Genomic DNA, 16069 nt, shown 5'->3' with positions numbered 1-16069 from the left:
GATTCTTGGTAGAGACCAGCTATGCTCTTTTTCTCACCAGGACAAGAAATTTTAACTTTCTTCCCTTAAATTATTATTAAAAGTTGAGCTGTTCTGTCCAGGCAACTCGGTAAGATTTATCAAAAAGAGTGATGATTACTTTGATTTCCATCTCTTCTATTTCAAGGGTGAGATCATCAACACGTACAAGGCGGACTTTCCTGCTGTGTACTTCCAGACTTAGACCTTAGCTCAATTACTTTTTTCTTAGTCAGCAGCACTTCTGAGGGAAAATCATGTGGAGCTTCTCTAGAAATCAAACTCTGCATGTATATTTTCTGATCAGTTTTCATCAGTGATTTTCATCTAGTAGGTGAAATCTAGGAAATAATTTTCTTTAAGATATTTTTTCAATGGGTGTTCAGCTGAACATTCAAGCCGATTTTGTAGAGCAAAGCTTTTCAGGTGTCACTAACTGTTGCAATTATGCTTAGACTTGAGCATGAATGTTAATATCTAATGGATTCTTTAACAGTCAGGAAAAAGACAGTTGCTATCAGATACCTACTTGTAGCAAAGTTAATCTCAGATGAACTGCATGTGAATGCAAGGGAGAATGAAGCTTTTTAGAGTGAGGCTGTAACTGCCACAAGGGGAAGAAATGTTAGGGACGTCATCAAAAGGGCTTCAAGTCAAAGGAGAGGTCATGTTCTGTGGCAAAGACACCAAAATCCACAGGGATATTCGGCTAACCCTGCATTCCAGACTTCCTGCAGAGAGTTTCTGCCACTTCCCCTAAAAGTCTTATCAGTGTCTCATTTTCTGGGTACTTTCAATATGTCTATTTTAAACCTCAAGATTTCCAGAAAGAGTAAAACAGTAACGTGGTTGGTCTTCTATTAGAGACTCACCATTATAATATCTTTATGAAGACAATAGAAACTTGTTCTCTTAATAGACAGGAGTGACTCTTCCTTTGTCTGTGACATGGAAGATTTCTTTGGGTCATGGTTTAAAAAACCTGATATAAAGAAACAGGTATTGTGTAATAACAGACAAGGAAGAACAGACTGAATAATGAACTTAGTGATACTAGGAAGTGATTGTGAGTGGCAATAGCTTTAAAGAAGTAATTTCAGCATTTTGAGTTATGACATGATGGTATGAAATGGTAGATACTATTGATAGTATAAGTATTTTGAATTTAAAATTCCAAGATACATGAATGCCCATTCAAAAATTTTAGGCTGTCTTTTTAATAAATGAAAGCCATCTCATATATAAATACCTTGCCTGTCCTTTATCAAGAACATAATAGGACTTAGACTCATTTAAAGAATATAAAATCTGGTTTATTCAAAAGTAAATGACAAATGCATTCTATGAGCCAAATTATATGTTCTTGAGTGCACATTATATCTCTTTGTCTTGGTTTTCATCATCTAATAAAGTAAGTTAAAGAAATCTTCAATTTTCCTTTTCAAGGTGCAATGTCATTAGAGACATTAGGTTGTAGGATGCAAGATTTTAATTCAATCTTTTCTTACTGAAAATATTTGTTTTATCTGTAATTATAATGACTGCTCTACCAAATTAGAAAATATTAAGGGTTTTCTAAATGAGTTCTCTTAATTAATTTTTAATTTTAGAATTCATTTACAGTTTTTTTTCCTCATGCTTTATATTGTAAACCAGATGTGTGAATTTCATATCACTCAGTTTTTAGAAATCTGACTTTTAAATTCTTTTTTCTTTAGTATATTCCATTGAAAATGGTGTCCAGGAGGCATATGATTTTGCATTAAAACCCATAATCCATTTTTCATCAACCCTCTGGTTCTTGTCAATAGCTGTACAGGTTTATAGATTGCTTTGTAAACCATAGACTTAACGTGGCTTACTGTAGCCTGGTTTTCTATGGATAAGCAATACTGGCTTGTCTATAAAAGAACAGAAAAGGGAAAGAGACCAATAATCAAATTGGGGACCAGACATAAATAGTGGGGGGGAAAATCCCCTAGAAGTAATTTCGTGAAACTAAAAGGTAAACACTCTGTGATTAAATAGGCTATTAAACTTCAGTGGCATCAAAGTCTGTGTATTTATGCATTCACACATACAGGGTTAACTGAGTAGCTACAAGAATCTGAGATTGCAGCACAAATTGCTAGTGAAGGAAGAATTTTACGCCTGTGTGGTTTTTGCAACTGGAGTCTCATTTTAACACAGCTGTACAGAAAGAATGTTGAAGAGAGTGGGAGAAGCAACTTTATAAACTGTACTTACCTGTCCATAAAAATAGTAATTGGTTACCTGCTGGTCATCTCTTTATTCTCAAGTATTCTTAAATGGCAATTCAGAGTGTTTCTTTTATGTACTTCATCACTTCATTGTATCGTGTCCACTCTCTAGACTATGCCATATATGGGTGCTGCATTATGGGTGCTGTATTTTCCATTTGTTCAGTTAAGTGTTCTAAAATAAAAGCAGTTTTTACTCTCTTTTATCCTTTAATGTATTGGTGGACTTCTTTGAACTTCAATTTCAAAGTCCCCACATGCTCGTTTTGCTTCTCCACTGGACACTATAGGTATCTTAAAGAATAAAAAAAATCTTAAAGAAAAAAAAAAATCTTAAATATCTGGAGACTTGTCTAAAGTACTACTCAAAGCTTATGATTAGGCTTGAAATTCTTGCATATTTTCAGTCTTTATGTCCATTTGTTTGATATATCTATTTGTCTTTATGTCTGTTTGTTAAAATGATTGTTAGAACAGCTGCAATTATAGAAACATAGCCTGCTGAATCTTTCCATCATATGGCAGAGCTACTTTATAGCCAGATTTTATCCCGTTTTCAGCCCCCTGTGAAATACCCCCAAGTATTTCCTTTACAGGTATCTTCTCAAAGATAGTGCAAGTCACTGTTTGAGCACAAGGCAGATGCCCAGTTCGTTGTTAACTTGAAGTGTGTTTTTCTAACTCTATCTCACTATCTCACCTAATCTATTTATAAAGCAATTTTGTAGGGAGATGGTTTCAGTTATTTTTGAGGAGTGAGTTTTCCAGTTGATGAGTTCAGAGAATCACTGTAATAATGGAATGCCTTGGGCTATTTGTATTTTCCCCTGAAAATCTTACTGCTCCTTTGTTGCTCTGTGACCTAAGAGAACACTCATGTACTGAACTAAATTTTAGTCTGAGTGAGTCTGTTTACAAGGACTGATATACTAATCATACACTTAAACATTCTTCTAGATTGTGATCAGATTACTGTTCTTGTTTCTAGAGCATATTTATATACTGTCATTAAGTTTGGATCTCTCATAATAAAAAGATGTTTGCATTATAGAAAACTTTTAAGATGAATGGACTTTTTTCTGATAAAACAAAATCACCTCTTGTACAAGCTTGTTCTTGTTGCCTTAAGCTCTGGTAGTCAGTGCCTCAGTATGAAAATATTTCTGGGAGGTAGTAGTAATAAAATGAAATTTGCATCTGTCTGTGGCTTCTGTTCCACCACTGGCCTTGTGAGAGGCTTGTATAATCTCAAAAGTGAAACTGACTGGAAAAGAGGAAGCTGGGCCTGGGGAAATGAACATGGATTGATTATTTCACATATCACCTCGGCAGCCTCTACATTTGGTCTTCTTTAGAGCTCGACTTTGTGTAACTAAAACAGGGCCTGGGAGATACAGAATTGTATAAAGAAGGGCCTTAGGCTGCTCTTGTTCAAGGTGCAATGGGATGAATTAGAATAATGTTAATTTTTCTGCAATGTAGCTTGCGTGCTGTGATGTGCAGCAGTAAAATGCATACTGCTATAATTTACTGCACTGGCAGGAAATCCAGTTTATTTCTTGGAAGAGTGATAGATTCTGTCATAAGTCTTTGGTAATGGACTGATCTTAGGTCTGCTGCTCTGTCTTATCAGAATTCAAGCAGATTGTCCAATATGGGTGAACTTAGCCTTAGAGTTGTGTCAAAAGGTGTATGACAAATGAGCAATTTAATTTCAGTAAGATAGTAAAATTAAATGTCTCATCTGCTCAGTAGTGGGTATTAAAAAAAAATTGAAGAGCAGCCAGGCTGAATGTTTTTGCCATAGATAAACAGGGAGACAATATGTAACTGGTACCTCCTCTTTGAGGTAATGTATTAGCCATCACACAAAAAGTGCTAAGAAATTCCTTTCCAGCTGGAAAGTTTTTCAAACTTTAAAACTTTAGTTGCAGTTTTTAAAGCTTGATTTCTCCCACTTCAATATTTTTTTTCTGCAGGCCTTAGGCTTTAGAAGTAGTGTACTCAGTGTTAAAGTTCCTTTAGAAAGCAGTAGTTGCCCTTCTTGTCTGCTCAGCAATACATGGCTTCACATTCTTTATAGCCAACACTTGAGAAAGTTAGTTTAGACAAACTATGGCTAAATTGCTGTAAAGGATATTGAATTACTTTAGGGTAAATTGGCAATCTCTTAGCCTAAATCAGTTTTATTTTTGAGTGGTCAGGTGTTTATCAACTTTATTTTAGATTTTGAGTTTTCCATGATTGCTCCATAAAAGAGTAATTACTTTTGTGTTGACCTGTTTATTGGATTCCTGAATGATATTGATGTAATTTAAACTATGGTTTTGAGAGTTTGGTCTTCCTTAGTGCTTTCAGTTACGGATTTATTCAGGAAGCAAATGGATGTTGCTGATTTGTTCTGTAAATACTAGAGATGTACTAATGACAAGTTTTCATATGACTTCATGGTATAACTTTCTGGGGATGTAGACCTACATGTCACAGCATCCATGGAGCAATTCTAGCAGCATTATAAATGTGCTTGGTAGTTAGGAGGGAATATCTGAATACAGGATGACTCCCTGTAAACCATTGGTGGGCCACAGAATCATCTTCAGTTTTCTGTAAGGTTTTTTTGTTTGGTAAAGAATGAATACTATTCATCTGCATCATTTGAATATCAGAACAATGATCAGCATTTTCCGCACCATTATTGCAATGAGCAAAACCCCAAAGACTCTCCCTAGCTTACTTTTTTTTTTCCTGTAAGAGAGTTTGTCATCACTCTAATTGGTTGTAATTTCCTTTTTTGTCAGATTTCTGAAAAAAAAAAAGGTTTAGAGAATTTTATTACATTTTCTTTCAAGATTTTTTAGTGAACATGGTGTCCCTTGACTCTTAAGTACTCTCAGATATGGTTTTTCAGGTATAGACAAGGTATTTCTGCTGAATGACTACACAGAACTGAGGAATAATACAAATGCTTGGTTTCTGCAATTAAAAAGGTCTACAGCCTGCAGGGTTGTATTGCATCCCAGCACTTCCATGCTTTTGCTAACACCATACACTTTCCTCCTTTTAAATCAAAGTAGTCCTAATTTATTGCTTTCATGGTCTGGAAAAGGGGCTTTTATGTGGTCAAAAATAGTGATATTCTAGGTTCTTTATAGGTTTTCATAGCTTTCTTCCTCAAAGATCTTTCTACCACAGTCTTCTTTTGTATCTGCTTGTCATTAGACTTGTAAGGTACAGGTGGTTCTGTTACATTCTGTGTTGCATTGCGTAAGTTGCTCCCTACACTTAAAACTTTTATCTTCTCATGAAACTTTGTGGCTCTTTTCCCGCTTCTGCAAATTTTATTTTCAACCCTTGAAAGCTGAATAAATGTTGTGAGAGAAAGCTGTTATTATAACTATTACTAACTTTTTGTACACTACACAGAAGCAGATAGTTTTGACCACAGAGTTTTGGATATGTTTTAGTTAAACATCCGAGACACTAAAGTGTAGTGACTGCTTTGAAACTTACCACAGGCATTTTAATGGTGATATAATAATTTTACTAACTGTTGAAGGTTTCTTTAAGTTATAAATGGTAAAGGTATGGAAACTATTCAGGGGTCTAGGAGGATAAATTCTCAAGGCTGTTGTGAGATTCTTAAACCAAAGAAACTACTGTCATCCTTTCTGACTGTTTCCTGTGCTTACCCCATAATTTATCTAGCAAATTGCATTTCTTGGGAGACTTGGGAGTAGGGATAACTGATTCTGGTTTTCTTGCAATTGCTTTTGTATATTTTTCAAGAACAGAATTTTAAAAAATATTTAAGGAACTTAGTAACGGGAGGTATTAAATACCTAGCCTTCATACCTTTGTGAATGTGGCCCTCTGTTTGTCAGGTCAGATTTATGAAAATTGCAACAGGTTCATAAAAGTATGAGGGTGTCAAACTCTTTTTTACAGTGTCTACCTTAACATAAATGCCAATTGTTACATGAGCTCCACTGATATTTTTCTTGCATATTTAGTGAATATTTGAATAAGGTGAGATTAGAAATTTAGATGAAATCTTATTGATTCTTGGCATACCAGAAGAAATTTGGTATGATTTTTGTAAGTATTCTTCCTTGGGAATTCTGGCCTAAACAAAAAAATATGTAATTATAATAATAGGATTGTTGTACCTGTTTTGATTTGAGATTTCAAATAACTGTATTTGAAGGAAGGAGTTTAGGCCAGCTATTAGAAAGAAAAATGGAAAAAAAACACTTGGTCTTGCAGACTCTTCATCATGTTGACATAGACACAGTGATGATTGCACTATCATACAATTTGCTTCTGTATTACTGTTCTTCTATGAAGCCAAAAGTTCTGTGGAGGCTATGCAAGAAACTGAACAGATGTGGTACAGCACAGGGAGCTGCAAGAGAGGGGGAAGTCCAGAAATGTTTGGTACTATTTTGAGAACATTCCATGAGACAGCCATGCTATTTCAGACCTCCTGGTCCTTCTCCTTAAGAGAGATTACTAAATCCTTCAAAAGAAAAATCCTGGAAACTGAATTTCATAATCCTGTTGAATACAGAAAAGCACCAGCTCAAAAGTGACATGGGTATTGTGGCTCTGTACTTGTGCTCCTGGTAATGTCTGCAAGTGGTAACTGCTCATCACCTTTCCTGTGTGTTGCATCTTTTTCTCCTTTGGTTGCATGTACTAACCTTTCTCTCTGTTGTCTGTTGATTCTTGTTTTTACCCAGAATATGTTTATCTAAACAGGCTAGAAGTTTGCAGTGGTTCTCTCAGATAAGAAAAAGGACATGTGTGCCCAAGATTTTAAGACTATTTCCACCTGTATTGTCTAACCAGTAAGTTACCTCTGTTTTCAGACCTTGCCTTTCAAAATCCTTCTTGGAAACAGTAGCTGGTGAACTCCAGGGATTGTGAGCTTTGGCTGATAGTTCATGTTTGGTAAAGTGTGTTGGCTAACTGAGACAAAGAAATAACTGTCCTCTGCTTACACACACTCCATATATCAGACTCTGACAGCTCTGTGCTTTCAAATGGCTTTCCAGGTAGGTGTTTCCCTGAGGTATGTTTGCTGCAGTGTGCACAGCATGTGTTTCTCATTACCTAGAAGGCCTGTAGATTGTGGTCAAATTACAAAGCAGTCAAATCTGTGAATTATAGAAAGGTACAATAATTTTTTTCATTATTTATAGAGATTATTATATTGGAATCAAAAAAGCTTTTTTTTTTTTTGGTTGTCTAAGTGTACCAGTTGCTGAATTTTACTACTTCTAGTAACTGAAGGATTGGGATCACCAAAAAGCTTGCTGGTCTTTCCCACTGCAAATGGAAATAAAAAATTTCCTCCTGTATTACTTATCTGTCTCATTCTTGGTCTTCATTACTCTGGGTGAAATTGTGCCTTAAGCACATGCTCACTAAACATCTGGCCATCTTTAAGGCAAAGCAGTTTCAATTTTCCTAAGCTAGATTCATGCATTATGCAAATGTTACTTCATTAGACACTGAGATGAGCTATCAAGCTATATTGTTTGGTCAGAATAATGTAGGCTCAATGCTGATTTTAAATCAGACTATCAATTTTGGATAAATTCAGTTCATGCAATCATTTTTGCTTGTGATTCAATTAGGGCATACATAGTGATTGAGGTAAATGCAGTCAATGATTTTTTCTCTGTTTCTGACTTATTCTGATACCTATATGTAGTGTGTGGAACAGCATAAACAATAAAAGAGCTAAATTAATCTCTCAGAAAGTGAATAGAACTATGCCAGGCATAATTTTGAGCCATGTTCTCCTAAAATACTCCACACTGAGAGTCTAATTATAAGACCGAAAATTACCCAAAGTCGATTTTGGCGCTAGTACATATTGGATTCTCACTGCCTTCTGTCTTTTCTTTTAATTTGCACTGTGTGGAGAGTGCAAAGTGAAACACCTGTAAGTTGGGGAATTTCTTCTGTTCTGGATGAGGCCAAATAAATAGGAGATGTATACAGTACCACAGGATCTGCCTGATGCCTGACATTGCAGTCTGAATTCCACAGGGGACCCAGTTTCTCACCTGACATAACTGGTTGAATTCATCAGTGTAAATGGAAATGTGATCTGTGCTAGCCTGCTGCTTTCATATTTCCTTTTACCTAAAGTACGTTTTATTGTTTCGAGATTAAAAGGTTAGATACTAGGGGTTTTTATTTTGAATAATATTATAATTTAGTTTATCATTCTTTTGCAGAGTATATTAGAAAAAAAAAGTAAAAAAAAGACTGCAAGATCGTTTGATTGCCCTCTGCTGAAATCTCTTTATCTTCATTGTTTCCCTGCAATGTGTTCTCTAACTCTCTGGTGTCTGAAACTGTATTTATGTAAATAGGTCTGAGCATTACTTTGCCATCTGGATAGTACTGTAAAAATGGCATAAAGAAAAGGAAAGTGAAAACAAATATAGGAAGCCTGAGAGAATATCTTAAAAAGAGAAAATTGGACCTGTATTTTGAGAGCTGCCTAGCTGGACCAGCTAACAGAGTTTTTGATGGATTGTGGCACAGCTAGGTAAGCTAACTGAAAAGAGGCAGATTAAAATAATTATATGAGAGTTTCTTCTGGATTTTTAAAAAGTCTGGCTAAACTGGCATTGCGTGATTGTTCTAGATAATGATAGCTGATACATTGAATGGTCAACTTGTGTAAATTCTTTGGTTTAGCTCAGATTTATACATGAGGTTTTGGTTGACATAGTAGTGTTTAGGAATGTGGCTTCTTTCTAGATATCTCAACACCTCTTACATGTGGAATTAGTTTTTTGTGTTCTGTTGCTAATATATTTCAGCCTGTAAAAATACAGCCAGTGATAACTTATTAGAATCTCTCAAATTTCAAACTCTTTATAGGTCTAGAGTTATGAGTATCTTTGTAAATTGCTTTGAATAAAATGACAAACAAACTAGTAGTCAAAATCATAATTAAATTAAATTGAGGAGCATGCCAAAAATCTGTCAGCTTCTAAGTAAATGATCTGATTTATACCAAGTATCACATGGAAGCTAAAATCAGGAACTTGATTTGTGTGGAGGGATAGAATGTAAGAAAATAGTGCAGAAGGTAGTCTCACACCTGAGGAGTTGCAGCTGTACCAATCACCAAAGATTAGGAAGAGGCCTGCCCTTAACAGGCCACAGCTGTGTCCAATAAGAGGCGAGTGCTACAAAAGGGATGGAGTTTGTTTGCTGTGCTGTGAAGAAGAAGTAGTTAGTGCTGCAAGGAGGTGTCCATGAGAAACCAAGAAGGTATGGAACTTTTGTAATAAGAGGATAACAGATTTGAAAGTGTTTTTTGAATATTTTGTTTATAGTGGAGTCTTAAAAGGCTCAGTTTCTCTTTTCATTCAGAATTCAAAGCTTGTCCATGGACTAAATCTTCATTTGTTTGAACTGAGTGTTTTCCAGAGTGAGGTGGAGGGCAGGGTCAGTTTTACACAGGAAAAACTCTAGGCAATTTGAAATTTATTTACTAATTTGTTCCTGTGGCGCTCTCTTGGAATATAAAACTCAAAATGGTGAAATAAGGGTATAAAGTACTTGGGGTTGATGCTATAATCTAATTAAGTATCTATGTGGTATTTTTCTTTATAAATAGTGGATTTCAGAGCAATATTGTAAAGAATAGCACATATACATTATAAAATTTTGCCAAAGGCAGTTCATTCAGTGGTTTGGCTCTGAAGCAAGTATAGGAGCATGTATTTTTTTCACTTTCAAAAGCAAGTGACCTTCCAACTTTCACAAGCTTTGCTAGGTCATGCTAGTTAAAAACGACATTAAATTTTAAGGCTTTGGAGGGGGAAAAATGGTGCATTTCCTGTATGTCAGAAATGCTTTCTGTTGTCTCTGAGGAAATCTGCCGGCAAATGTGGCTGCACATGCTCTGCAGAAAAAATGGTTTTAGCAGCTTAAGTCTCTGATTCCACCTGTGTTGTACATATTTTAGTGTGAATGTGGGCCAGATTTTCTGGAGAGCTTACATTTGAGCTACTGAAGCTGGTGTAAAAGAGCAATGATCTGTGCTCCTAGTGATCTTGCTGTAATGCAGCAGCAGTGAGGAGGGAGTTGAAAAGTCAAAATTATGGCTGATTTTTTTTTTCCTCACTTGTATTCAGGCATAATAAAACAGTCCTGCATTTCTTGATAGTCTACCATGGTTTTGCAAAAGTAGTTTCTCCTTAAATGTATGCATAATTTCTCTGGTCTGAGGCTCTGTGTTTGGTACAGGAGTTTCTCCTTCTTGCTACTGTGGTTCAAGCAGGTGCTTGTAGGGACCCAACAGGAGGGCCTTGGGGTTGGAGCTCCAGTGGAACATAACTTCTGAATTCTGTCAGGGTTGGTGCTGTCACCACTGCCCTGGGGACCCTGCTCTTGTGCCCAGCCACACTCTGGGTGAAGAAACTTTTCCTGATGTCCAACCTAAACATCCCCTGACACAGCTTCAGACCATTGCTGTGGGTCCTGTCACCGGTCACCAGAGAGAAGAGATCAGTGCCTGTCCCTCCACTGCCCCTCATGAGGCAGCTGTAACTGCAGTGAGGTCTCCTCCAGGCTGAACAGACCAAGTGACCTCAGACACTCCTCATATGGCTTCTCCTCAAGGCCCTCTAACATCCTCATGTTCCTACTTTGGATACACTCTAACAGTTTAATATTTTCCTTATATTGTGATGCTCCAAACTGCACATAATATTCAAGGTGAGGCTGCCCCAGTGCAGAGCAGAATGGAACAATCCCTCAGCTTGCTGGTGATGCTGTGCCTGATGGACCCCAGGACAAGATAAGACAGATTAAGTGGCTGGTAGCACATTCAAAATATATTTTTAAGCACACACTAAAGCTAAATGGAAAGGCCTTCTATGCTATCTGGACTCTCCTTATATTTCTCTCTTTACTGTATCCTTAAGTGCCTGTTTTCTTATTGTAAATTTGCATCAGCTGCAAACATAATGGGCTCTCCTAGAAGAGCTGGAAGAGAGGGGCTTCCAGGTCCTGTTGTTTCTGTACACAACTGAACACCTTGTTGAGCTATGACTTGCTGCCATTTAACGATCATCTTCTGCCTGCCGCAAAAAGGTGTAAGCTCTTCTGCAACGGGGCATGATTTAGGTAAGGTTTGAGATCCTGTTGCTGTTTAAAGGAAGCATGTTGATTTCTTAATCAGCTTATCCTAAATTTCTGGAATTGCCAGTGAAAGTAGCTTTGAGACTTAAAAGGCATCTTGCACTGGTATTGTGTCAAGCCAGGTATAGTTCTGTCTTTGAGATACTTGTATTACTCTTAGTTTTACTACATAACTTTTGGATATCTCTATAGATGAGACCCCTAGCCATTTCAATATCTCACTTTCTGGTGGAAATTCAGAGGGTTTTAATACAGAAACCATATGTATATTAACTGACAAATAGTTTTTGAAGGGTATGTTGCCTGCATCTTTTTCAGGACTAGTTTGAAAGAAACAAATAAACTGGACAAAAGAAAGTTACATGAAACTCGCTCAGAGCCAACGTGAGATGAGCCTGCAGAAAGTGTGGCAGCCTCTTGAGCAGAGGGGCTGCTGGATGGTGGAGCTGGTTGGGGAGGATGGACAATTTGCTGTTGTGTTTTCTTTTCTTTGGATGAGCTGTAAAGTGACATGTCTCATTTGAAACCTGTGAGTTTCTAATAGCCTTTTGAAGAGCAGCTTTCTACTCCTGAGCCATTTCTTGAACTTGAAACAGAGATAAAATGAGGGATTAAATAATTAGAGGCCTTTCTGTTGGAATATAGGAGAACGTAGATCACGATTTTTTGCCTGGCCTAGAAAAGAGCCAGGACTCGGGCTTAGGAGTTCACTACTGAATCCTACCCAAACTAGGTATTTAGTTGTTCATAGCTAGGTTGATTTTGTTTTTTTCTCACTCTGCAGTCATTTCCATGAATGTTTTGCATCCCTCTTCAGTGGTTGTTGTGGATGCTCAGAATACAAAAGGAAGATAACCTATGTTTTCTAAACGTAGGATGAGTAATTCACATTACAGTGATTAGAAAACTGAGTGAGAAAAATAGCTCATATTTTGAAGTGAAGACTCTATGATACACTCCAAATAATGCCCCATTTTCTATTTCCATATAATTTATGGAATGTTTTTACTGGGGGGAGTGCAAAGGTTAACAAAAATCTTTATTTTCCCCTACCTATTCTGGTATAGTTAAGCAAGAAACACTCCTTGAATAAAGAAGATAAAACCTTAAGTGGAGTTTCAGGATGATTTGCTTGAAGGCATATGACATATGGTAAGTTCTACATCATGTTAGAAGAATTCCGTTGTTGGAAGTAAGGCTCTACAGCTTTTTGGCATGTAAATCAAATCCCTGCTCACTCGTTGATTTAAAATTAGTGCATTATGAAATCAGCCTGCAATTTTTAATGTCATTCATGTGAATGGTCAAAATCTGTAAGTTTACAAGTGCATTCCTCTACTTTCTATAGTATACATTTTGAAGAAATTAACTTTAATCAATGGATTATTGATGATAATACTTGCCAGTAATGCTGTGTAGAAACATTTTTATTCAAGATACCATTGCTTGTATCTGTATTTTCTTTCAGATAACCAAAATTGACACATCTATCCAATCCATAGCTTAAAGCTAGATCCTGAAAGTAGGAAGTACAGTATGAAATACTGCTTATTTTCTGCTTATTCTTCCAACAGATTCTCTGGATATCAGTTATTTTTCTTATCACCTTTAGTTTCCTCAACTAATTTTCTCCTCTCAAAAATTGTATATACTTTTAGAAAACCTTTGAAGAAAGTATGATGATGTAGGTTTGGGGGTTTTGTTTTGTCTAGGGGAAATTGTGTGGCAAATTTGCTGTTCACTTGCCTTGCCTTTTTGCACCACTTCAGTTTGTCTCTTCTCCCTTTCCTTCTGTTCTTTTAAGCTCTGGCACGAAATTAGTACCATGCAACTAACTGCTCTCTCACTCCCTCTGACCCTGGTAGGTGAGATGGGGATGAGAGTCAGAAACTTGTGGGTTAAGGTGAGAACAGTTTAATAATTGAAAATACGATAGTAAGACTAATAATAAAAATAACATTAATATTAAATGAAAAGGAAAGAGAGAGTTTTGCTCTTTATATGGAGAATTGGAATATTTTTTAGAGTTCTCAGATGGCTTTGAGTCTTGAATGTGTTTTTTCTGATATAATTCAACTATGCAAGCCCATGGCTCAGTTTCAATTTTTAATGGATCAGGTGCATGGCGACATGGTCTTTTCTACCCCTATTATTATGCAATTCTGTTAAGCCAACAGATCCCAGAGCCCTGCTGAGAGGATTTGTTGATTTTCCTGTGGATGTTGGAAGGAAAAGACAGAATCACTTTGTACCTGCATCTCCTATATTTTGTGTTATAATAAAAAAAATGGTGCTGCCCATTATTCCCTCTATAGACTGTGCCCATAAAATTTTGCTAAAACTTTTCCCTTAGCTAGGAAAAACTAGTGGGAGTACTGAGGCTGTTTTTATGGTGGGTATGCAGGATGCAGTACGATCTTTTTGTGCCAATCAAGTATGGAGGTGTCCCTGCTGACTGAGAGAAGCCATGAATGGAAAGATTGTTGGTTGTTGTCCTAGACATAATGCAGGTGATGCTTCATGATGGAGGGAATAAAAGGTGTGCTATAAAGAAAAGAAAGTGTTGTCATTATTGTGGGATTTCTAGGTGTGTCTACAAGCTAAAGAATATTTGGGCTCTTAAATTCTCAGTTGGCTTTGTGACCAGAAGGACCTTTCTAAATCATGCTCTTTCAAAGGTTATAAAGGTGCAGCTACTTTGTGGGTCCCAGTAGCTGTTCTGACCTGCTTTACAGAGCATAGAGCCCTGTGTTTGTTAGTAACAGCTGTATATTGATTGGCTGTGGTCAACACTGACTTGAAAATGCCTCTGCTTTTCACAGTGCTTTCCTACACTGGGAGTGCAATCCCTGCCTGAGATTTCTTTGTCTGGAGATGATAATTTTGTGCCTGAGAGGGAGTATTAAGTATATAATGGCAGTGAACAAAGCTAAATTAGTTAAAGGAGGAGAAATCTTTCAGCAATTAGTAACTGAAAGTTTTATGGGAAGGATAGACTGTAGACCAGGCTAATGTACAGGTTTGGATATAACCTTAGAACCATGCTTGAAAACACTTTTCTTTATGCAGGGCAATAAAAGCAGAAGTTATCCTCTAATTCATTGAGCTGATTCCACAGTGCTGTAAGCTAGTCCTTTTCATATATACTTCTTTAGTCTTAGACCTAAAATATAGTTTTCTACTTCTGAGGATTAAATGACCAGAATTTTCAATTTTGATCATTCAGATGAATGCAGAGATTAGCACCTCCTTCTTTTCCTGTGCTGGTGAAGAAGCACATCATAGGGTAGAAATGGAGTTGCTTTCCTTTGTTTCTTTTCTTACATGAGAGAGTTGAAATCCAGACTTCCAGATGCAATGTGCTGGATCAAGTAAATGAACAGAGGAAGAGATGATCTTTACAGGCTGAAAAAAGGGAAACAGGAATCTGAAGGAAGAGTTAGTTACTTTCTGGGGTTTAATTCATACAGTCTGCCATTGGCAGAGTGTGGAAATAAAGCCCAGGTGCTCTCTCTGTCTCCCTTGTCTGTTTTAAGAGTTTCTGCTTCAAGCTGCTGACATTCCATGGCAAAATGGAAATTATTTAACATAAGAGCAGCATATAATCAGAATACCATGTGAACAGAGTGAAGGAAGATACTGAGGTTCATTACTGATACATATTACAAAGTAAGGGGCCTGCTCTGTGTTCCTCTGCTTTCTTTCCCCATCTCTATAAAATAATTCATCTTTACTTCAGTTCTTTCATAATTTCTTACTCTCATTTCCCTTGTGAAGTCCTCTTTCTGCCTTTGCTTTCCTTTAGCTGTACCTAATCCTGACTTGTACCATTCCCCTTCTCTATAACATTTATTTCTCCCTGCCAATAGAACTGTGGCACAGTTGACTACTCCTCCATAACTCATTCTCTGTGTGGTTTTGTGCCTTCTTTTTGCTGTTGTTCTGTCATGCTTTCCAGTTTTTTAGCAAATGGAACATTTATAAAGTGTGTGCAACAGAACTATATTAATTTTATCCTTCATGTAATTTCTTCCTAATAATATGATTAATATTAAAAGACCTACTACTACCCTAGTATACAAACTGTACTGAAATTAAGAATTTGAGGGCTCTCTGTATAAATGTCAACTCTTGCAGTTGTAACATTTTAACACTGCAAATGTCAATGTATTCGAAGTAATGGTGTTTTCCTCTGTGTGAAGTACATTATAATTACTGATGGATGAATCTTAAAATTTTCCAAAGTTCACAGGAGTTAATCAATCTAAAGTTTGTAGCTCTTAAAAACCATGGGGATTTTTTTGTTTGCGTTTTGTTTCTGTGTGAGTGAAACTCCAGGTAGATCAGGATTAACTAAGAAAATTCCAAAGCGGTCAAAATTAAAATCCATATTCCATGTAATTCAGATAGTAAAGCATTGCTTAAGGTGTAGGATAGAAGATTCTCATGAGTTTAGACATAGTTATATGGTCATGGAAAAAATATTAGCAGCGGAAGCCTCTAATTCATTATACATGCAATTACAAAAAATCACAAGTGAAGGAGAGCATAGGGGGGATGATTTTGGCTCATCAGTAAGCTGGTTGATAAAGACTGATGAAATTCAGGTTTGC

General features: G+C 36.6%; 1 protein-coding gene and 1 long non-coding RNA gene across 4 annotated transcripts in view; both read left to right on the top strand.

Moving 5' to 3' along the window:
- GABRG3 (gamma-aminobutyric acid type A receptor subunit gamma3) overlaps window positions 1–16069 on the top strand; it is a 302729-nt gene that overhangs the window by 19579 nt on the left and 267081 nt on the right. The window lies entirely within an intron of this gene.
- LOC132069952 (uncharacterized) overlaps window positions 9536–16069 on the top strand; it is a 36609-nt gene continuing 30075 nt past the window's right edge. Inside the window, exons 1-2 of the long non-coding RNA XR_009417852.1 lie at window positions 9536–9578; window positions 12524–12608. This is a non-coding gene — a long non-coding RNA (uncharacterized LOC132069952). The remainder of the gene's footprint in view (window positions 9579–12523; window positions 12609–16069) is intronic.

Source organism: Ammospiza nelsoni, chromosome 2, assembly GCF_027579445.1.
Source record: "Ammospiza nelsoni isolate bAmmNel1 chromosome 2, bAmmNel1.pri, whole genome shotgun sequence".
Lineage (NCBI taxonomy): Eukaryota > Metazoa > Chordata > Aves > Passeriformes > Passerellidae > Ammospiza > Ammospiza nelsoni.
This window is presented reverse-complemented; position numbering and strand designations above follow the sequence as displayed.